The sequence below is a fragment of the Oncorhynchus mykiss genome, chromosome 8, assembly GCF_057628025.1.
Source record: "Oncorhynchus mykiss isolate SJ-2025 chromosome 8, ASM5762802v1, whole genome shotgun sequence".
In the NCBI taxonomy this organism is placed as follows: Eukaryota; Metazoa; Chordata; class Actinopteri; order Salmoniformes; family Salmonidae; genus Oncorhynchus; species Oncorhynchus mykiss.
The window spans coordinates 2,989,671-3,014,554 of NC_143029.1; the positions used below are offsets into that span (position 1 = coordinate 2,989,671).

The following is a 24,884-nucleotide window of genomic DNA, read 5'->3' on the forward strand; positions in this document are numbered from 1 at the left end:
AACAGAGAACATCCCTGGTCATCCCTACTGCCTCTGATCTGGAGGACTCACTAAACAGAGAACATCCCTGGTCATCTCTACTGCCTCTGATCTGGCGGACTCACTAAACAGAGAACATCTCTGGTCATCCCTATTGCCTCTGATCTGGAGGACTCACTAAACAGAGAACATCCCTGGTCCTCCCTACTGCCTCCGATCTGGAGGACTCACTAAACAGAGAACATCCCTGGTCATCTCTACTGCCTCCGATCTGGAGGACTCACTAAACAGAGACCATCCCTGGTCATCCCTACTGCCTCTGATCTGGAGGACTCACTAAACAGAGACCATCCCTGGTCATCCCTACTGCCTCTGATCTGGAGGACTCACTAAACAGAGACCATCCCTGGTCATCCCTACTGCCTCTGATCTGGAGGATTCACTAAACAGAGACCATCCCTGGTCATTCCTACTGCCTCTGATCTGGAGGACTCACTAAACAGAGAACATCCCTGGTCATCCCTACTGCCTCTGATCTGGAGGACTCACTAAACAGAGAACATCCCTGGTCATTCCTACTGCCTCTGATCTGGAGGATTCACTAAACAGAGACCATCCCTGGTCATCCCTACTGCCTCTGATCTGGAGGACTCACTAAACAGAGAACATCCCTGGTCATCCCTACTGCCTCTGATCTGGAGGACTCACTAAACAGAGAACATCCCTGGTCATTCCTACTGCCTCTGATCTGGAGGATTCACTAAACAGAGACCATCCCTGGTCATCCCTACTGTAAATGATGTCTGAGTGTTTGACAAGAGAGTCATTAATGAAATAAAAACAATGTGTTCAACTGATTGCCTTTTGTTCATCAAAAACAAAGAAGCCATTCACTTTCTTTTAGAGGTGATGTAGAGTTGTTTGGATTGACCCAAATGGCACCCTATTCCCTATAAAGTGCACTATTGACTCTGATCAGGCCTCTCTCTCTCTGTGATCAGGCCTCTCTCTCTCTGTGATCAGGCCTCTCTCGCTCTGTGATCAGGCCTCTCTCGCTCTGTGATCAGGCCTCTCTCTCTTTGTGATCAGACCTCTCTCTCTCTCTCTCTCTCTCTCTCTCTCTGTGATCAGGCCTCTCTTTGTGGTCAGGCCTCTCTCTTTCTCTCTGGGTGATCAGGCCTCTTTGTGGTCAGTCATCTTTCTTTCTCTCTGGGTGATCAGGCCTCTTTGTGATCAGTCCTCTCTCTTTCTCTCTCTCTCTCTCTCTCTCTCTGTGATCAGGCCTCTCTTTGTGATCAGTCCTCTCTCTTTCTCTCTGGGTGATCAGGCCTCTTTGTGATCAGTCCTCTCGCTTTCTCTCTGGGTGATCAGGCCTCTTTGTGATCAGTCCTCTCTCTTTCTCTCTGGGTTGTGTGTGTGTGTGTGTATTTGAAATGTTTTCACTGTTTTAAGTACTCACATCATTTTTTTCCAGAGTACTACAGTACTGGTATGGAACAAGTAGATATTTTTAGAACACAAAGCCCACACTGGAATGAGTTTTCAACACGTATCATCTATATGCCAAAGATGCCTCATTTATCATAACCATGACAGATAACACATCTGTCTTATTCAGAGTTATTATCGGAGTGAACATTTGGAAACGGGTCTCAGTTGGGCGAGTTAAACACATTTTGTAGCTTGTGTGTCACACGTCAGATACGTTTTCATAGGTATTTATTTCTGTAGGCTTACGGGAGCCGTCCGAACGCCATCGAGCGAGTGGGAGACACGGAGGGCAAAGGGAATTTAGCAAGAACAACTGTTGTCCTTTTGGCTTTTTTCATTAGTTTTTGCCCTGCTAATGCACGTCTACAAATTAAGCGCTAGAGTCAAAGCAAAAAATAACTTCTGTCGTCAAGACAACATAACAGAACGTTTAGGCACAACATTTCACTTTGCCCGTTCAGGCAGCCGCAAAGAACATTCCACCGAATAGTTTTACAGTATTTAGAAAAAGAAACATCTTTGGTTGAAGAATTTGACGTCCATTGGAGTACGGGATTACTCATGTCGATCCCTACTGTGTTTGTGTAACACGTGTGTAAGTCTGTGTGTTTGTGTGTGTACTGTGATTGTGTCTCGACTGTGATGTTTTCTCATGGACCACAACTAGGTGTGACAGCTGTGCAACCATGGTTTACATCCTTTAATTCACTCTACATTATTCACCACTAAAACCAGCTTAAACCTACATGCTACCAGGTGAAGAACCTGACTACCAGGTGGAGAACCTGACTACCAGGTGGAGAACCTGACTACCAGGTGGAGAACCTGACTACCAGGTGAAGAACCTGACTACCAGGTGGAGAACCCGACTACCAGGTGAAGGACCCGACTTCCAGGTGAAGAACCCGACTACCAGGTGAAGAACCTGACTACCAGGTGAAGAACCTGACTACCAGGTGGAGAACCTGACTACCAGGTGAAGAACCTGACTACCAGGTGGAGAACCCGACTACCAGGTGAAGAACCTGACTACCAGGTGGAGAACCTGACTACCAGGTGAAGAACCTGACTACCAGGTGGAGAACCTGACTACCAGGTGGAGAACCTGACTACCAGGTGGAGAACCTGACTACCAGGTGAAGAACCCGACTACCAGGTGAAGAACCCGACTACCAGGTGAAGAACCCGACTACCAAGTGAAGAACCCGACTACCAGGTGAAGAACCCGACTACCAGGTGAAGAACCCGACTACCAGGTGAAGAACCCGACTACCAGGTGAAGAACCCGACTACCAGGTGAAGAACCCGACTACCAGGTGAAGAACCCGACTACCAAGTGAAGAACCCGACTACCAGGTGAAGAACCCGACTACCAGGTGAAGAACCCGACTACCAGGTGAAGAACCCGACTACCAGGTGAAGAACCCGACTACCAAGTGAAGAACCCGACTACCAGGTGAAGAACCCGACTACCAGGTGAAGAACCCGACTTCCAGGTGAAGAACCCGACTACCAGGTGAAGAACCCGACTACCAGGTGAAGAACCTGACTACCAGGTGAAGAACCTGACTACCAGGTGGAGAACCTGACTACCAGGTGAAGAACCTGAATACCAGGTGGAGAACCCGACTACCAGGTGAAGAACCTGACTACCAGGTGGAGAACCTGACTACCAGGTGAAGAACCTGACTACCAGGTGGAGAACCTGACTACCAGGTGGAGAACCTGACTACCAGGTGGAGAACCTGACTACCAGGTGGAGAACCTGACTACCAGGTGAAGAACCCGACTATCAGGTGAAGAACCCGACTACCAGGTGAAGAACCCGACTACCAAGTGAAGAACCCGACTACCAGGTGAAGAACCCGACTACCAGGTGAAGAACCCGACTACCAGGTGAAGAACCTGACTACCAGGTGAAGAACCTGACTACCAGGTGAAGAACCTGACTACCAGGTGAAGAACCCGACTACCAGGTGAAGAACCTGACTACCAGGTGGAGAACCCGACTACCAGGTGAAGAACCTGACTACCAGGTGGAGAACCTGACTACCAGGTGAAGAACCCGACTACCAGGGCGACGATATCTGCATTCAAGTGTGTGTGCTGTAGTCTATGTTCAGCTGTCTATCTGTAGTCTATGTCCAGCTGTCTATCTGTAGTCTATGTCCAGCTGTCTATCTGTAGTCTATGTCCAGCTGTCTATCTGTAGTCTATGTCCAGCTGTCTATCTGTAGTCTATGTCCAGCTGTCTATGTCCAGCTGTCTATCTGTAGTCTATGCTCTTCAGACAGTGCTAGCGTGGGTTGCTGCAGGAATGCAAATGTCACAGCACACACACACACACACACTCACAATTCCTGATCACTTTGCTCCCCCCTGTCTTTTCTCTCTTCACCTCCTACGTAGGAAATAGTGATTGTGCGTCGATGAAGATCACGCCATCGTCATTGGTCTCTGTTCTGCAGTCTTGGTTTTGCAGAAAGATGCTGTGTTGCATTCCTGCAGATGGAAAAGTAGCATCACTCTAGCTAGAGGTCAGGAGGTCAGGAGATTGGAAGACGCATCAGTCAGAATCTCAAATCTCAAATAGGGTGCACTACTTTAGACCAGAGCCCTATGGCACCCTATTCCCTATATAGTGCACTACTTTAGACCAGAGGCCTATTCCCTATATAGTGCACTACTTAAGACCAGAGCCCTATTCCCTATATAGTGCACTACTTTAGACCAGAGCCCTATGGCACCCTATTCCCTGTATAGTGAACTACTTTAGACCAGAGCCCTATTCCCTATATAGTGCACTACTTTAGACCAGAGCCCTATTCCCTATATAGTGCACTACTTTAGACCAGAGCCCTATTCTCTATATAGTGCACTACTTTAGACCAGAGCCCTATTCCCTATATAGTGCACTACTTTAGACCAGAGCCCTATGGCACCCTATTCCCTATATAGTGCACTACTTTACACCAGAGCCCTATGGCACCCTATTCCCTATATAGTGCACTACTTTACACCAGAGCCCTATGGCACCTTATTCCCTGTATAGTGCACTACTTTAGACCAGAGCCCTATGGCACCTTATTCCCTGTATAGTGCACTACTTTAGACCAGAGCCCTATGGCACCCTATTCCCTATATAGTGCACTACTTTAGACCAGAGCCCTATGGCACCTTATTCCCTGTATAGTGCACTACTTTAGACCAGAACCCTATGGCACCTTATTCCCTGTATAGTGCACTACTTTAGACCAGAGCCTTATTCCCTGTATAGTGCACTACTATAGACCAGAGCCCTATTCCCTATATAGTGCACTACTTTAGACCAGAGCCCTATTCCCTATATAGTGCACTACTTTAGACCAGAGCCCTATTCCCTATATAGTGCACTACTTTAGACCAGAGCCCTATTCCCTATATAGTGCACTACTTTAGACCAGAGCCCTATTCCCTATATAGTGCACTACTTTAGACCAGAGCCCTATTCCCTATATAGTGCACTACTTTAGACCAGAGCCCTATTCCCTATATAGTGCACTACATTAGACCAGAGCCCTATTCCCTATATAGTGGTACTACTATAGACCAGATCCCTATTCCCTACATAGTGCACTACATTAGACCAGAGCCCTATGGCACCTTATTCCCTATATAGTGAACTACTTTATTCCAGAGCCCCTAAATCCTAATTTGATTATTAGTTAAATGATTTATAGTTTGGATTAAAAGCATTCTTTAATATTCTCTCCGTTCACCCTGTGACTACGGGGCTTTGACTGTCTGGCGAGTGGCTGGTTGACACACTTCATGGGGGATGTCTTTTACATTCAGGTCTGATAATAAGCAGTGAAAGCGTATTGTGATGTCTATAGCATTTCCTCTGTGTGTGACTCATCCTAGGAGAGGTTATATGTGTCAGTCAGACAGGTCCCCCTCACTAGTAGCAAAATGAAATAGTCACTGTACAGTACAGCTTGTAAATCCCTTCTCATCTACAGTGCATTCGGAAAGTATTCAGACCCCTTGACTTTTTCCACATTTTGTTACGTTACAGCCTTAAACTAAAGTGGATTAAATCTAAAAATGGATTCAATTGTTTTTTTCTTATTATTTTTCTCATTAAACTACACACACATTACCCCAAACACACATTACCCCAAACACACATTACCCCAAACACACATTACCCCAAACACACATTACCCCAAACACACATTACCCCAAACACACATTACCCCGTAATGACAAACACACATTATCCCGTAATGACAAACACACATTACCCCGTAATGACAAACACACATTACCCCGTAATGACAAACACACAATACCCCGTAATGACAAACACACATTACCCCGTAATGACAAACACACAATACCCCGTAATGACAAACACACAATACCCCGTAATGACAAACACACATTACCCCGTAATGACAAACACACATTACCCCGTAATGACAAACACACAATACCCCGTAATGACAAACACACAATACCCCGTAATGACAAACACACAATACCCCGTAATGACAAACACACATTACCCCGTAATGACAAACACACATTACCCCGTAATGACAAACACACAATACCCCGTAATGACAAACACACATTACCCCGTAATGACAAACACACATTACCCCGTAATGACAAACACACATTACCCCGTAATGACAAACACACATTACCCCGTAATGACAAACACACATTACCCCGTAATGACAAACACACATTACCCCGTAATGACAAACACACATTACCCCGTAATGACAAACACACATTACCCCGTAATGACAAACACACATTACCCCGTAATGACAAACACACATTACCCCGTAATGACAAACACACAATACCCCGTAATGACAAACACACATTACCCCGTAATGACAAACACACAATACCCCGTAATGACAAACACACATTACCCCGTAATGACAAACACACAATACCCCGTAATGACAAACACACAATACCCCGTAATGACAAACACACATTACCCCGTAATGACAAACACACAATACCCCGTAATGACAAACACACATTACCCCGTAATGACAAACACACATTACCCCGTAATGACAAACACACATTACCCCGTAATGACAAACACACATTACCCCGTAATGACAAACACACAATACCCCGTAATGACAAACACACATTACCCCGTAATGACAAACACACAATACCCCGTAATGACAAACACACATTACCCCGTAATGACAAACACACAATACCCCGTAATGACAAACACACATTACCCCGTAATGACAAACACACATTACCCCGTAATGACAAACACACAATACCCCGTAATGACAAACACACATTACCCCGTAATGACAAACACACATTACCCCGTAATGACAAACACACATTACCCCGTAATGACAAACACACATTACCCCGTAATGACAAACACACAATACCCCGTAATGACAAACACACAATACCCCGTAATGACAAACACACAATACCCCGTAATGACAAACACACATTACCCCGTAATGACAAACACACATTACCCCGTAATGACAAACACACAATACCCCGTAATGACAAACACACAATACCCCGTAATGACAAACACACAATACCCCGTAATGACAAACACACAATACCCCGTAATGACAAACACACATTACCCCGTAATGACAAACACACAATACCCCGTAATGACAAACACACATTACCCCGTAATGACAAACACACATTACCCCGTAATGACAAACACACAATACCCCGTAATGACAAACACACATTACCCCGTAATGACAAACACACAATACCCCGTAATGACAAACACACAATACCCCGTAATGACAAACACACAATACCCCGTAATGACAAACACACAATACCCCGTAATGACAAAGCAAAAACAGGTTTAAAGAAATGTCCCGTCCAAAAATAAGAAATAAAGAAATATCACGTTTACATATGTACGCTCTGGAGCAGGTTTTCATCAAGGATCTCTCTCTACTTTACTCCGTTCATCTTTCCCTTCATCCCGACTAGTCTCCCAGTCCCTGAACAATATCCCCACAAGTCAAGGGGTCTGAATATTTAGTAAAATAGTGTTTAATAGGGGCTGTTTCTGGCCTTTTACGCTGTGTCCCTACTGAAATCCCTTATTCTTTATATATAGGGGCCTAGGGTGCAGGGCCCAGGGTGCAGGGCCCAGGGTGCAGGGTCCAGGGTGCAGGGTGCAGGGCCCAGGGTGCAGGGTGCAGGTCCCAGGGTGCAGGGCCCAGGGTGCAGGGCCCAGGGTGCAGGTCCCAGGGTTTAGGTCCCAGGGTGCAGGTCCAAGGGTACAGGGCCCAGGGTGCAGGGCCCAGGGTGCAGGGCCCAGGGTGCAGGTCCCAGGGTTTAGGTCCCAGGGTGCAGGTCCAAGGGTACAGGGCCCAGGGTGCAGGTCCCAGGGTGCAGGGCCCAGGGTGCAGGGCCCAGGGTGCAGGTCCCAGGGTGCAGGTCCCAGGGTGCAGGGCCCAGGGTGCAGGGCCCAGGGTGCAGGTCTAAGGGTGCAGGTCCCAGGGTGCAGGTCCCAGGGTGCAGGGCCCAGGGTGCAGGGCCCAGGGTGCAGGTCCCAGGGTGCAGGTCCCAGGGTGCAGGGCCCAGGGTGCAGGGCCCAGGGTGCAGGTCCCAGGGTGCAGGTCCCAGGGTGCAGGGCCCAGGGTGCAGGGCCCAGGGTGCAGGGCCCAGGGTGCAGGTCCCAGGGTGCAGGTCCCAGGGTGCAGGGCCCAGGGTGCAGGGCCCAGGGTGCAGGTCCCAGGGTGCAGGTCCCAGGGTGCAGGTCCCAGGGTGCAGGGCCCAGGGTGCAGGTCCCATGGCCACATGTTTGTACATTCAACGAGGTATTCTCTCTTGTGATTGAACAGATGGTAGCCTCCAGACCTCCCCAACCCACTTATTCCCTGCATTCAACACATGTACATGTTGTATTCAAATAGATAAGCATATAATACATTACTACGAGGGCTGTTGTTGATGACATGATGGGTTTGTTAGTGTTGCAGCAGTTAATTACTATACCTTACTCTGCCACAGCCTCTACTGCACCCTAGTGGCAGGGAGGGAGATTACAGTCAGGATTATTATAGATAAACATGTTCTGTCTCTCCTCTCTGTCTCTGTCTCTCCTCTCTGTCTCTCTCTCCTCTCTGTCTCTCTCTCTCTCCTCTCTGTCTGTCTCTCTCCTCTCTCTCTGTCTCTCCTCTCTGTCTCTCTCTCCTCTCTGTCTCTGTCTCTCCTCTCTGTCTCTCTCTCCTCTCTGTCTCTCTCTCCTCTCTGTCTCTCTCTCCTCTCTGTCTCTCTCTCCTCTCTGTCTCTCTCTCCTCTCTGTCTCTCTCTCCTCTCTGTCTCTGTCTCTCCTCTCTGTCTCTCTCTCTCTCTCTGTCTGTCTCTCTCCTCTGTCTGTCTCTCTCCTCTGTCTGTCTCTCCTCTCTGTCTCTCTCTCCTCTCTGTCTCTCTCTCCTCCCTGTCTCTCTCTCTCTCCTCTCTGTCTGCTGTCTGTCTCTCTCCTCTGTCTGTCTGTCTGTCTCTCTCTCTCTCTATGTCTCTGTCTCCTCTGTATCTCCCTCTATCTCTCCGTCTCTCCTCTCTATCTCTCTATCTCTCTCCATTCTCCGTATTTCAGTCATTCCCTCGGTGCAGTTACATCCACTTTGAAGTAAATCTGCTCTAGTATTAGGTTACATTTTCAATGCCCAGAACGGTACATGCTTGACTTCCTGTTATTTGCTCAGTGTGTTAGGAAGGCAAACACAGCTGACTGACTGATGGAGTCTGGTCATTAACTATAACCCTCAGGGTTGGAACCTGTTAAAGGGTTCTGAATAAAAACTGGCAACTTCTAGCATCCGTTTGTCCAAAACCTTCCTCCAGGCCGTGTGTGTGTGTGTGTGTGTGTGTGTGTGTGTGTGTGTGTGTGTGTGTGTGTGTGTGTGTGTGTGTGTGTGTGTGTGTGTGTGTGTGTGTGTGTGTGTGTGTGTGTGTGTGTGTGTGTGTTGTCAAACGGAGGACAGAACAGGTGTGGTAGGAGGGTAGATGAAGCCTACGACTACCATCCTGATCAGATGGGGCTTTCTGTAATCCTAGAAGGAGAGGGTTTGCATATCCTGCTCCCTCCCTCCTCCCTCCCTCCCTCCCTGCTCTCTCCCTCCCTGCTCTCTCCCTCTCTCCCTCCCTCCCTGCTCTCTCCCTCCCTCCCTCCCTCCCTGCTCTCTCTCCCTCCCTCCTTCCCTGCTCTCTCTCTCCCTCCCTCCTTCCCTGCTCTCTCCCTCCCTCCCTCCCTCCCTCCCTCCCTCCCTCCCTCCCTCCCTCCCTCCCTCCCTGCTCTTTCCCTGCTCTCTCCCTCCCTGCTCTCCCTCCTCCCTCCCTCCCTCCCTGCTCTCTCCCTCACTCCCTGCTCTCTCCCTTAAACCCTTAACCCCTAAACCCTTAACCCCTAACCCTTAACCCCTAAACCCTTAACCCCTAAACCTTAACCCCTAAGCCCTTAACCCCTAAGCCTTAACCCCTAAACCCTTAACCCCTAAACCTTAACCCCTAAACCCTTAACCCCTAAACCCTTAACCCCTAAACCCTTTACCCCTAAACCCTTAACCCCTAAACCTTAACCCCTAAACCTTAACCCCTAAACCTTAACCCCTAAACCCTTAACCCCTAAGCCTTAACCCCTAAACCTTAACCCCTAAACCCTTAACCCCTAAGCCTTAACCCCTAAACCCTTAACCCCTTAACCTAGCAGATGTTTAAAGTTGGTGAGGGAGATAAAAGTCTCCAGCTTCAGCGATCAGGGTTCTAATTCTAACCCTTAACCCTATCTCCTAGCCCTATCTCCTAGCCCTATCTCCTAGCCCTATCTCCTAGCCCTATCTCCTAGCCCTAGCTCCTAGCCCTAGCTCCTAGCCCTAGCTCCTAGCCCTAGCTCCTAGCCCTAGCTCCTAGCCCTAGCCCCTAACCCTATCTCCTAGCCCTAGCTCCTAGCTCGTTTTTTTTTTTACACACACACACACACACACACACACACACACACAGAGGTGGCTACTAGGTGGTTTTAGTGAATCAGTCTTCTTGCAGCGCAGGGTTTTTCCTGTCCTCCAGAAAGACTCATTCAGAGAAATGATCTGTGTGTCCCCACAAGGTCAGCTGTGTGTGGTCGGGTAAAAAACAAAAGATACATTTCCCTCTCGTATGGACTAACAAAGTGATCCTGAAAGGGACAGCTCAGCCAAATGCCAAAATGACACCTTGGTTTCCTTCAGTGCTCTGCATGGTCATCCTGCTCTCTGTAGTGGCCTTGCTGCATTTACACTGATACTGTCTCTGTAGTAGTCAGGACATTTATACTTCTGATACTGTCTCTGTAGTAGTCAGGACATTTATACTTCTGATACTGTCTCTGTAGTAGTCAGGACATTTATACTTCTGATACTGTCTCCGCAGTAGTCAGGACATTTATACTTCTGATACTGTCTCTGTAGTAGTCAGGACATTTATACTTCTGATACTGTCTCTGTAGTAGTCAGGACATTTATACTTCTGATACTGTCTCTGTAGTAGTCAGGACATTTATACTTCTGATACTGTCTCTGTAGTAGTCAGGACATTTATACTTCTGATACTGTCTCTGTAGTAGTCAGGGCATTTATACTTCTGATACTGATACTGTCTCCGCAGTAGTCAGGACATTTATACTTCTGATACTGATACTGTCTCTGTAGTAGTCAGGACATTTATACTTCTGATACTGTCTCTGTAGTAGTCAGGGCATTTATACTTCTGATACTGTCTCTGTAGTAGTCAGGGCATTTATACTTCTGATACTGTCTCTCTAGTAGTCAGGACATTTATATTTCTGATACTGTCTCTGTAGTAGTCAGGACATTTATACTTCTGATACTGATACTGTCTCTGTAGTAGTCAGGGCATTTATACTTCTGATACTGATACTGTCTCTGTAGTAGTCAGGACATTTATACTTCTGATACTGATACTGTCTCTGTAGTAGTCAGGGCATTTATACTTCTGATACTGTCTCTGTAGTAGTCAGGACATTTATACTTCTGATACTGTCTCTGTAGTAGTCAGGGCATTTATACTTCTGATACTGATACTGTCTCTGTAGTAGTCAGGGCATTTATACTTCTGATACTGTCTCTGTAGTAGTCAGGACATTTATACTTCTGATACTGTCTCTGTAGTAGTCAGGACATTTATACTACTGATACTGTCTCTGTAGTAGTCAGGACATTTATACTTCTGATACTGTCTCTGTAGTAGTCAGGACATTTATACTTCTGATACTGTCTCTGTAGTAGTCAGGGCATTTATACTTCTGATACTGTCTCTGTAGTAGTCAGGGCATTTATACTTCTGATACTGTCTCTGTAGTAGTCAGGACATTTATACTTCTGATACTGATACTGTCTCTGTAGTAGTCAGGGCATTTATACTTCTGATACTGTCTCTGTAGTAGTCAGGACATTTATACTTCTGATACTGTCTCTGTAGTAGTCAGGACATTTATACTTCTGATACTGTCTCTGTAGTAGTCAGGACATTTATACTTCTGATACTGTCTCTGTAGTAGTCAGGGCATTTATACTTCTGATACTGTCTCTGTAGTAGTCAGGACATTTATACTTCTGATACTGTCTCTGTAGTAGTCAGGACATTTATACTTCTGATACTGTCTCTGTAGTAGTCAGGACATTTATACTTCTGATACTGATACTGTCTCTGTAGTAGTCAGGACATTTATACTTCTGATACTGTCTCTGTAGTAGTCAGGACATTTATACTTCTGATACTGATACTGTCTCTGTAGTAGTCAGGACATTTATACTTCTGATACTGTCTCTGTAGTAGTCAGGACATTTATACTTCTGATACTGTCTCTGTAGTAGTCAGGACATTTATACTTCTGATACTGTCTCTGTAGTAGTCAGGACATTTATACTTCTGATACTGATACTGTCTCTGTAGTAGTCAGGGCATTTATACTTCTGATACTGATACTGTCTCTGTAGTAGTCAGGACATTTATACTTCTGATACTGTCTCTGTAGTAGTCAGGACATTTATACTTCGGATACTGATACTGTCTCTGTAGTAGTCAGGGCATTTATACTTCTGATACTGATACTGTCTCTGTAGTAGTCAGGACATTTATACTTCTGATACTGTCTCTGTAGTAGTCAGGACATTTATACTTCTGATACTGTCTCTGTAGTAGTCAGGACATTTATACTTCTGATACTGATACTGTCTCTGTAGTAGTCAGGACATTTATACTTCTGATACTGATACTGTCTCTGTAGTAGTCAGGACATTTATACTTCTGATACTGTCTCTGTAGTAGTCAGGACATTTATACTTCTGATACTGTCTCTGTAGTAGTCAGGACATTTATACTTCTGATACTGATACTGTCTCTGTAGTAGTCAGGGCATTTATACTTCTGATACTGATACTGTCTCTGTAGTAGTCAGGGCATTTATACTTCTGATACTGTCTCTGTAGTAGTCAGGACATTTATACTTCTGATACTGTCTCTGTAGTAGTCAGGACATTTATACTTCTGATACTGATACTGTCTCTGTAGTAGTCAGGGCATTTATACTTCTGATACTGTCTCTGTAGTAGTCAGGACATTTATACTTCTGATACTGTCTCTGTAGTAGTCAGGGCATTTATACTTCTGATACTGATACTGTCTCTGTAGTAGTCAGGGCATTTATACTTCTGATACTGTCTCTGTAGTAGTCAGGGCATTTATACTTCTGATACTGTCTCTGTAGTAGTCAGGACATTTATACTTCTGATACTGATACTGTCTCTGTAGTAGTCAGGGCATTTATACTTCTGATACTGTCTCTGTAGTAGTCAGGGCATTTATACTTCTGATACTGTCTCTGTAGTAGTCAGGGCATTTATACTTCTGATACTGTCTCTGTAGTAGTCAGGACATTTATACTTCTGATACTGTCTCTGTAGTAGTCAGGACATTTATACTTCTGATACTGTCTCTGTAGTAGTCAGGGCATTTATACTTCTGATACTGTCTCTGTAGTAGTCAGGACATTTATACTTCTGATACTGTCTCTGTAGTAGTCAGGACATTTATACTTCTGATACTGTCTCTGTAGTAGTCAGGACATTTATACTTCTGATACTGATACTGTCTCTGTAGTAGTCAGGGCATTTATACTTCTGATACTGTCTCTGTAGTAGTCAGGGCATTTATACTTCTGATACTGATACTGTCTCTGTAGTAGTCAGGACATTTATACTTCTGATACTGATACTGTCTCTGTAGTAGTCAGGACATTTATACTTCTGATACTGTCTCTGTAGTAGTCAGGACATTTATACTTCTGATACTGTCTCTGTAGTAGTCAGGACATTTATACTTCTGATACTGTCTCTGTAGTAGTCAGGGCATTTATACTTCGGATACTGATACTGTCTCTGTAGTAGTCAGGACATTTATACTTCTGATACTGTCTCTGTAGTAGTCAGGGCATTTATACTTCTGATACTGTCTCTGTAGTAGTCAGGACATTTATACTTCTGATACTGATACTGTCTCTGTAGTAGTCAGGGCATTTATACTTCTGATACTGTCTCTGTAGTAGTCAGGACATTTATACTTCTGATACTGTCTCTGTAGTAGTCAGGGCATTTATACTTCTGATACTGTCTCTGTAGTAGTCAGGACATTTATACTTCTGATACTGTCTCTGTAGTAGTCAGGGCATTTATACTTCTGATACTGTCTCTGTAGTAGTCAGGACATTTATACTTCTGATACTGTCTCTGTAGTAGTCAGGACATTTATACTTCTGATACTGTCTCTCTAGTAGTCAGGACATTTATACTTCTGATACTGTCTCTCTAGTAGTCAGGACATTTATACTTCTGATACTGTCTCTGTAGTAGTCAGGACATTTATACTTCTGATACTGATACTGTCTCTGTAGTAGTCAGGGCATTTATACTTCTGATACTGTCTCTGTAGTAGTCAGGACATTTATACTTCTGATACTGTCTCTGTAGTAGTCAGGACATTTATACTTCTGATACTGTCTCTGTAGTAGTCAGGGCATTTATACTTCTGATACTGTCTCTGTAGTAGTCAGGACATTTATACTTCTGATACTGATACTGTCTCTGTAGTAGTCAGGGCATTTATACTTCTGATACTGTCTCTGTAGTAGTCAGGACATTTATACTTCTGATACTGTCTCTGTAGTAGTCAGGGCATTTATATTTCTGATACTGTCTCTGTAGTAGTCAGGACATTTATACTTCTGATACTGATACTGTCTCTGTAGTAGTCAGGGCATTTATACTTCTGATACTGTCTCTGTAGTAGTCAGGACATTTATACTTCTGATACTGTCTCTGTAGTAGTCAGGGCATTTATACTTCTGATACTGTCTCTGTAGTAGTCAGGACATTTATACTTCTGATACTGTCTCTGTAGTAGTCAGGACATTTATACTTCTGATACTGTCTCTCTAGTAGTCAGGACATTTATACTTCTGATACTGTCTCTCTAGTAGTCAGGACATTTATACTTCTGATACTGTCTCTGTAGTAGTCAGGACATTTATACTTCTGATACTGATACTGCCTCTGTAGTAGTCAGGACATTTATACTTCGGATACTGATACTGTCTCTCTAGTAGTCAGGACATTTATACTTCTGATACTGTCTCTGTAGTAGTCAGGGCATTTATACTTCTGATACTGTCTCTGTAGTAGTCAGGACATTTATACTTCTGATACTGTCTCTGTAGTAGTCAGGGCATTTATACTTCTGATACTGTCTCTGTAGTAGTCAGGACATTTATACTTCTGATACTGATACTGTCTCTGTAGTAGTCAGGGCATTTATACTTCTGATACTGTCTCTGTAGTAGTCAGGACATTTATACTTCTGATACTGTCTCTGTAGTAGTCAGGACATTTATACTTCTGATACTGTCTCTGTAGTAGTCAGGGCATTTATACTTCTGATACTGTCTCTGTAGTAGTCAGGGCATTTATACTTCTGATACTGATACTGTCTCTGTAGTAGTCAGGACATTTATACTTCTGATACTGTCTCCGCAGTAGTCAGGACATTTATACTTCTGATACTGTCTCTGTAGTAGTCAGGACATTTATACTTCTGATACTGTCTCTGTAGTAGTCAGGGCATTTATACTTCTGATACTGTCTCTGTAGTAGTCAGGACATTTATACTTCTGATACTGATACTGTCTCTGTAGTAGTCAGGGCATTTATACTTCTGATACTGTCTCTGTAGTAGTCAGGACATTTATACTTCTGATACTGATACTGTCTCTGTAGTAGTCAGGACATTTATACTTCTGATACTGATACTGTCTCTGTAGTAGTCAGGACATTTATACTTCTGATACTGTCTCTGTAGTAGTCAGGGCATTTATACTTCTGATACTGTCTCTGTAGTAGTCAGGACATTTATACTTCTGATACTGTCTCTGTAGTAGTCAGGACATTTATACTTCTGATACTGTCTCTGTAGTAGTCAGGACATTTATACTTCTGATACTGTCTCTCTAGTAGTCAGGACATTTATACTTCTGATACTGTCTCTGTAGTAGTCAGGGCATTTATACTTCTGATACTGATACTGTCTCTGTAGTAGTCAGGGCATTTATACTTCTGATACTGTCTCTGTAGTAGTCAGGACATTTATACTTCTGATACTGTCTCTGTAGTAGTCAGGGCATTTATACTTCTGATACTGTCTCTGTAGTAGTCAGGACATTTATACTTCTGATACTGTCTCTGTAGTAGTCAGGACATTTATACTTCTGATACTGATACTGTCTCTGTAGTAGTCAGGGCATTTATACTTCTGATACTGTCTCTGTAGTAGTCAGGACATTTATACTTCTGATACTGTCTCTGTAGTAGTCAGGGCATTTATACTTCTGATACTGTCTCTGTAGTAGTCAGGACATTTATACTTCTGATACTGTCTCTGTAGTAGTCAGGGCATTTATACTTCTGATACTGTCTCTGTAGTAGTCAGGACATTTATACTTCTGATACTGTCTCTGTAGTAGTCAGGACATTTATACTTCTGATACTGTCTCTCTAGTAGTCAGGACATTTATACTTCTGATACTGTCTCTGTAGTAGTCAGGACATTTATACTTCTGATACTGTCTCTGTAGTAGTCAGGACATTTATACTTCTGATACTGATACTGTCTCTGTAGTAGTCAGGGCATTTATACTTCTGATACTGTCTCTGTAGTAGTCAGGACATTTATACTTCTGATACTGTCTCTGTAGTAGTCAGGACATTTATACTTCTGATACTGTCTCTGTAGTAGTCAGGGCATTTATACTTCTGATACTGTCTCTGTAGTAGTCAGGACATTTATACTTCTGATACTGATACTGTCTCTGTAGTAGTCAGGGCATTTATACTTCTGATACTGTCTCTGTAGTAGTCAGGACATTTATACTTCTGATACTGTCTCTGTAGTAGTCAGGGCATTTATATTTCCGATACTGTCTCTGTAGTAGTCAGGACATTTATACTTCTGATACTGATACTGTCTCTGTAGTAGTCAGGGCATTTATACTTCTGATACTGTCTCTGTAGTAGTCAGGACATTTATACTTCTGATACTGTCTCTGTAGTAGTCAGGGCATTTATACTTCTGATACTGTCTCTGTAGTAGTCAGGACATTTATACTTCTGATACTGTCTCTGTAGTAGTCAGGACATTTATACTTCTGATACTGTCTCTCTAGTAGTCAGGACATTTATACTTCTGATACTGTCTCTCTAGTAGTCAGGACATTTATACTTCTGATACTGTCTCTGTAGTAGTCAGGACATTTATACTTCTGATACTGATACTGCCTCTGTAGTAGTCAGGACATTTATACTTCGGATACTGATACTGTCTCTCTAGTAGTCAGGACATTTATACTTCTGATACTGTCTCTGTAGTAGTCAGGGCATTTATACTTCTGATACTGTCTCTGTAGTAGTCAGGACATTTATACTTCTGATACTGTCTCTGTAGTAGTCAGGGCATTTATACTTCTGATACTGTCTCTGTAGTAGTCAGGACATTTATACTTCTGATACTGATACTGTCTCTGTAGTAGTCAGGGCATTTATACTTCTGATACTGTCTCTGTAGTAGTCAGGACATTTATACTTCTGATACTGTCTCTGTAGTAGTCAGGACATTTATACTTCTGATACTGTCTCTGTAGTAGTCAGGGCATTTATACTTCTGATACTGTCTCTGTAGTAGTCAGGGCATTTATACTTCTGATACTGATACTGTCTCTGTAGTAGTCAGGACATTTATACTTCTGATACTGTCTCCGCAGTAGTCAGGACATTTATACTTCTGATACTGTCTCTGTAGTAGTCAGGACATTTATACTTCTGATACTGTCTCTGTAGTAGTCAGGGCATTTATACTTCTGATACTGTCTCTGTAGTAGTCAGGACATTTATACTTCTGATACTGATACTGTCTCTGTAGTAGTCAGGGCATTTATACTTCTGATACTGTCTCTGTAGTAGTCAGGACATTTATACTTCTGATACTGATACTGTCTCTGTAGTAGTCAGGACATTTATACTTCTGATACTGATACTGTCTCTGTAGTAGTCAGGACATTTATACTTCTGATACTGTCTCTGTAGTAGTCAGGGCATTTATACTTCTGATACTGTCTCTGTAGTAGTCAGGACATTTATACTTCTGATACTGTCTCTGTAGTAGTCAGGACATTTATACTTCTGATACTGTCTCTGTAGTAGTCAGGACATTTATACTTCTGATACTGTCTCTCTAGTAGTCAGGACATTTATACTTCTGATACTGTCTCTGTAGTAGTCAGGGCATTTATACTTCTGATACTGATACTGTCTCTGTAGTAGTCAGGGCATTTATACTTCTGATACTGTCTCTGTAGTAGTCAGGACATTTATACTTCTGATACTGTCTCTGTAGTAGTCAGGACATTTATACTTCTGATACTGATACTGTCTCTGTAGTAGTCAGGGCATTTATACTTCTGATACTGATACTGTCTCTGTAGTAGTCAGGGCATTTATACTTCTGATACTGTCTCTGTAGTAGTCAGGGCATTTATACTTCTGATACTGATACTGTCTCTGTAGTAGTCAGGGCATTTATACTTCTGATACTGATACTGTCTCTGTAGTAGTCAGGACATTTATACTTCTGATACTGTCTCTGTAGTAGTCAGGACATTTATACTTCTGATACTGTCTCTGTAGTAGTCAGGACATTTATACTACTGATACTGTCTCTGTAGTAGTCAGGGCATTTATATTTCTGATACTGTCTCTGTAGTAGTCAGGGCATTTATACTTCTGATACTGTCTCTGTAGTAATCAGGGCATTTATACTTCTGATACTGTCTCTGTAGTAGTCAGGGCATTTATACTTCTGATACTGTCTCTGTAGTAGTCAGGGCATTTATACTTCTGATACTGATACTGTCTCTGTAGTAGTCAGGACATTTATACTTCTGATACTGTCTCTGTAGTAGTCAGGACATTTATACTTCTGATACTGATACTGTCTCTGTAGTAGTCAGGGCATTTATACTTCTGATACTGTCTCTGTAGTAGTCAGGACATTTATACTTCTGATACTGTCTCTGTAGTAGTCAGGACATTTATACTTCTGATACTGATACTGTCTCTGTAGTAGTCAGGACATTTATACTTCTGATACTGATACTGTCTCTGTAGTAGTCAGGACATTTATACTTCTGATACTGTCTCTGTAGTAGTCAGGGCATTTATATTTCTGATACTGTCTCTGTAGTAGTCAGGGCATTTATACTTCTGATACTGTCTCTGTAGTAGTCAGGACATTTATATTTCTGATACTGTCTCTGTAGTAGTCAGGACATTTATACTACTGATACTGTCTCTGTAGTAGTCAGGGCATTTATACTTCTGATACTGATACTGTCTCTGTAGTAGTCAGGACATTTATACTTCTGATACTGTCTCTGTAGTAGTCAGGACATTTATACTTCTGATACTGTCTCTGTAGTAGTCAGGGCATTTATACTTCTGATACTGTCTCTGTAGTAGTCAGGGCATTTATACTTCTTGCACTTCGCAGAGTGGAGCAGAGCTGTTGTCAAGGAAGTGAGTTTGTGTTTCTACAGGACCTCTCGCCCTCACCTACCGTCAACCAATCATGTCAATGCGGAGCCGTACAGGGCCCTCCTCATTGTTAGGACATTTGTGAGGCGCACGGCGATGTGGTGCAGAGCTCCGTTTGCCCTCTGAGGCGACACCACTGAGTCACACCCTCCTTACGGAGTCTCTGACCACATTTTCAGATCAAACTTCAATTGGCCCTGACCCTGACAGCAGTCTGCGGACTAGGTGTGACAGCAGTCTGTGGACTAGTTGTGACAGCAGTCTGTGGACTAGGTGTGACAGCAGTCTGTGGACTAGGTGTGACAGCAGTCTGTGGACTAGGTGTGACAGCAGTCTGTGGACTAGGTGTGACATCAGTCTGTGGACTAGGTGTGACAGCAGTCTGTGGACTAGGTGTGACAGCAGTCTGCGGACTAGGTGTGACATCAGTCTGCGGACTAGGTGTGACATCAGTCTGTGGACTAGGTGTGACAGCAGTCTGTGGACTAGGTGTGACATCAGTCTGTGGACTAGGTGTGACAGCAGTCTGTGGACTAGGTGTGACAGCAGTCTGTGGACTAGGTGTGACATCAGTCTGTGGACTAGGTGTGACAGCAGTCTGTGGACTAGGTGTGACAGCAGTCTGTGGACTAGGTGTGACATCAGTCTGTGGACTAGGTGTGACATCAGTCTGTGGACTAGGTGTGACAGCAGTCTGTGGACTAGATGTGACAAATATCTGGATCATACCATCTCCCCTCTCTCTGAAACATCTCTCCCTGTGTGTGTGAGAGAGACTGTGTGTGTGTGTGTGTGTGTGTGTGTGTGTGTGTGTGTGTGTGTGTGTGTGTGAGAGAGACAGTGTGTGTGTGTGAGAGACAGTGTGTGTGTGTGAGAGAGACAGTGTGTGTGTGTGAGAGAGAGACCGTGGTGTGTGTGTGTAAGACCGTGTTGTGTGTGTGTGTGTAAGACCGTGTTGTGTGTGTGTGTGTGTGTGTGTGTGTAAGACCGTGTTGTGTGTGTGTGTGTGTGTGTAAGACCGTGTTGTGTGTGTGTGTATGTAAGACCGTGTTGTGTGTGTGTGTGTGTGTAAGACCGTGTTGTGTGTGTGTGTGTACATTTGTGTTCATGACAGGGTATTGCGTTTGTTTAGTTGGCGCCCCAAGAATCATTCTGTGAAATGTATCACTGCTCTATTTCCATAGTAACTGCCAGTTCTGAAATTAACCCTCTACCGACCTACCTGTTCCCCGTCAAACACCAGTCATACCAGCACATCCCTGACTCATCTAGCTAGACCCAGGTCCTGTAGCAGACTCATCTAGCTAGACCCAGACCCTGTAGCAGACTCATCTAGCTAGACCCAGGTCCTGTAGCAGACTCATCTAGCTAGACGCAGGCCCTGTAGCAGACTCATCTAGCTAGACCCAGGCCCTGTAGCAGACTTATCTAGCTAGACCCAGGCCCTGTAGCAGACTCATCTAGCTAGACCCAGGTCCTGTAGCAGACTCATCTAGCTAGACCCAGGCCCTGTAGCAGACTCACCTGCTGATGATGCTAGTTGTATCGTGTTTATGAAGCTAGCTATAACTGTTGATGATGCTAGTTGTATCAGTTGATGAAGCTCGCTGTATCGTGTTTATGAAGTTAGCTGTATCTGTTGATGATGCTAGCTGTATCTGTTGATGATGCTAGCTGTATCTGTTGATGATGCTAGTTGTATCTGTTGATGATGCTAGCTGTATCTGTTGATGATGCTAGTTGTATCTGTTGATGATGCTAGCTGTATCTGTTGATGAAGCTAGCTGTATCTGTTGATGAAGCCAGCTGTATCTGTTGATGATGCTAGTTGTATCTGTTGATGAAGCCAGCTGTATCTGTTGATGAAGCTAGCTGTATCTGTTGATGAAGCCAGCTGTATCTGTTGATGAAGCTAGCTGTATCTGTTGATGAAGCTAGCTGTATCTGTTGATGATGCTAGTTGTATCTGTTGATGAAGCCAGCTGTATCTGTTGATGAAGCCAGCTGTATCTGTTGATGAAGCTAGCTGTATCTGTTGATGAAGCCAGCTGTATCTGTTGATGAAGCCAGCTGTATCTGTTGATGAAGCTAGCTGTATCTGTTGATGAAGCCAGCTGTATCTGTTGATGAAGCCAGCTGTATCTGTTGATGAAGCCAGCTGTATCTGTTGATGAAGCTAGCTGTATCAGTTGATGAAGCTCGCTGTATCTGTTGATGAAGCTAGCTGTATCTGTTGATGATGCTAGTTGTATCTGTTGATGAAGCCAGCTGTATCTGTTGATGAAGCCAGCTGTATCTGTTGATGAAGCTAGCTGTATCTGTTGATGAAGCCAGCTGTATCTGTTGATGAAGCCAGCTGTATCTGTTGATGAAGCTAGCTGTATCTGTTGATGAAGCCAGCTGTATCTGTTGATGAAGCCAGCTGTATCTGTTGATGAAGCTAGCTGTATCTGTTGATGAAGCTAGCTGTATCTGTTGATGAAGCCAGCTGTATCTGTTGATGAAGCCAGCTGTATCTGTTGATGAAGCTAGCTGTATCTGTTGATGATGCTAGTTGTATCTGTTGATGATGCTAGCTGTATCTGTTGATGAAGCCAGCTGTATCTGTTGATGAAGCCAGCTGTATCTGTTGATGAAGCTAGCTGTATCTGTTGATGAAGCTAGCTGTATCTGTTGATGATGCTAGCTGTATCTGTTGATGAAGCCAGCTGTATCTGTTGATGAAGCTAGCTGTATCTGTTGATGATGCTAGTTGTATCTGTTGATGATGCTAGCTGTATCTGTTGATGAAGCCAGCTGTATCTGTTGATGAAGCTAGTTGTATCTGTTGATGATGCTAGCTGTATCTGTTGATGATGCTAGCTGTATCTGTTGATGAAGCCAGCTGTATCTGTTGATGATGCTAGTTGTATCTGTTGATGATGCTAGTTGTATCTGTTGATGATGCTAGCTGTATCTGTTGATGAAGCTAGCTGTATCTGTTGATGAAGCTAGCTGTATCTGTTGATGATGCTAGCTGTATCTGTTGATGAAGCTAGCTGTATCTGTTGATGAAGCTAGCTGTATCTGTTGATGAAGCTAGCTGTATCTGTTGATGATGCTAGTTGTATCTGTTGATGATGCTAGCTGTATCTGTTGATGATGCTAGCTGTATCTGTTGATGAAGCCAGCTGTATCTGTTGATGATGCTAGCTGTATCTGTTGATGAAGCCAGCTGTATCTGTTGATGAAGCCAGCTGTATCTGTTGATGAAGCTAGCTGTATCTGTTGATGAAGCCAGCTGTATCTGTTGATGATGCTAGCTGTATCTGTTGATGATGCTAGCTGTATCTGTTGATGAAGCCAGCTGTATCTGTTGATGAAGCCAGCTGTATCTGTTGATGAAGCTAGCTGTATCTGTTGATGATGCTAGTTGTATCTGTTGATGATGCTAGCTGTATCTGTTGATGATGCTAGCTGTATCTGTTGATGATGCTAGCTGTATCTGTTGATGAAGCCAGCTGTATCTGTTGATGATGCTAGCTGTATCTGTTGATGATGCTAGCTGTATCTGTTGATGATGCTAGTTGTATCTGTTGATGATGCTAGCTGTATCTGTTGATGATGCTAGCTGTATCTGTTGATGAAGCCAGCTGTATCTGTTGATGATGCTAGTTGTATCTGTTGATGAAGCCAGCTGTATCTGTTGATGATGCTAGTTGTATCAGTTGATGAAGCTCGCTGTATCGTGTTTATGAAGTTAGCTGTATCTGTTGATGATGCCAGCTGTATCTGTTGATGATGCTAGCTGTATCTGTTGATGAAGCCAGCTGTATCTGTTGATGATGCTAGCTGTATCTGTTGATGAAGCCAGCTGTATCTGTTGATGAAGCCAGCTGTATCTGTTGATGAAGCTAGCTGTATCTGTTGATGAAGCCAGCTGTATCTGTTGATGAAGCCAGCTGTATCTGTTGATGAAGCTAGCTGTATCTGTTGATGAAGCCAGCTGTATCTGTTGATGATGCTAGCTGTATCTGTTGATGATGCTAGCTGTATCTGTTGATGAAGCCAGCTGTATCTGTTGATGAAGCCAGCTGTATCTGTTGATGAAGCTAGCTGTATCTGTTGATGAAGCCAGCTGTATCTGTTGATGATGCTAGCTGTATCTGTTGATGATGCTAGCTGTATCTGTTGATGAAGCCAGCTGTATCTGTTGATGAAGCCAGCTGTATCTGTTGATGAAGCTAGCTGTATCTGTTGATGAAGCCAGCTGTATCTGTTGATGATGCTAGCTGTATCTGTTGATGAAGCCAGCTGTATCTGTTGATGAAGCTAGTTGTATCTGTTGATGATGCTAGCTGTATCTGTTGATGATGCTAGCTGTATCTGTTGATGAAGCCAGCTGTATCTGTTGATGATGCTAGTTGTATCTGTTGATGATGCTAGTTGTATCTGTTGATGATGCTAGCTGTATCTGTTGATGAAGCTAGCTGTATCTGTTGATGAAGCTAGCTGTATCTGTTGATGATGCTAGCTGTATCTGTTGATGAAGCTAGCTGTATCTGTTGATGAAGCTAGCTGTATCTGTTGATGAAGCTAGCTGTATCTGTTGATGATGCTAGTTGTATCTGTTGATGATGCTAGCTGTATCTGTTGATGATGCTAGCTGTATCTGTTGATGAAGCCAGCTGTATCTGTTGATGATGCTAGCTGTATCTGTTGATGAAGCCAGCTGTATCTGTTGATGAAGCCAGCTGTATCTGTTGATGAAGCTAGCTGTATCTGTTGATGAAGCCAGCTGTATCTGTTGATGATGCTAGCTGTATCTGTTGATGATGCTAGCTGTATCTGTTGATGAAGCCAGCTGTATCTGTTGATGAAGCCAGCTGTATCTGTTGATGAAGCTAGCTGTATCTGTTGATGATGCTAGTTGTATCTGTTGATGATGCTAGCTGTATCTGTTGATGATGCTAGCTGTATCTGTTGATGATGCTAGCTGTATCTGTTGATGAAGCCAGCTGTATCTGTTGATGATGCTAGCTGTATCTGTTGATGATGCTAGCTGTATCTGTTGATGATGCTAGTTGTATCTGTTGATGATGCTAGCTGTATCTGTTGATGATGCTAGCTGTATCTGTTGATGAAGCCAGCTGTATCTGTTGATGATGCTAGTTGTATCTGTTGATGAAGCCAGCTGTA

General features: G+C 43.7%; 1 protein-coding gene across 2 annotated transcripts in view; it reads left to right on the top strand.

Annotated features, from left to right (window-relative positions):
• Positions 1–24,884, top strand: part of LOC110532856 (HBS1-like protein) — a 100,456-nt gene that overhangs the window by 24,116 nt on the left and 51,456 nt on the right. The gene's annotated exons all lie outside the window — the stretch shown is intronic.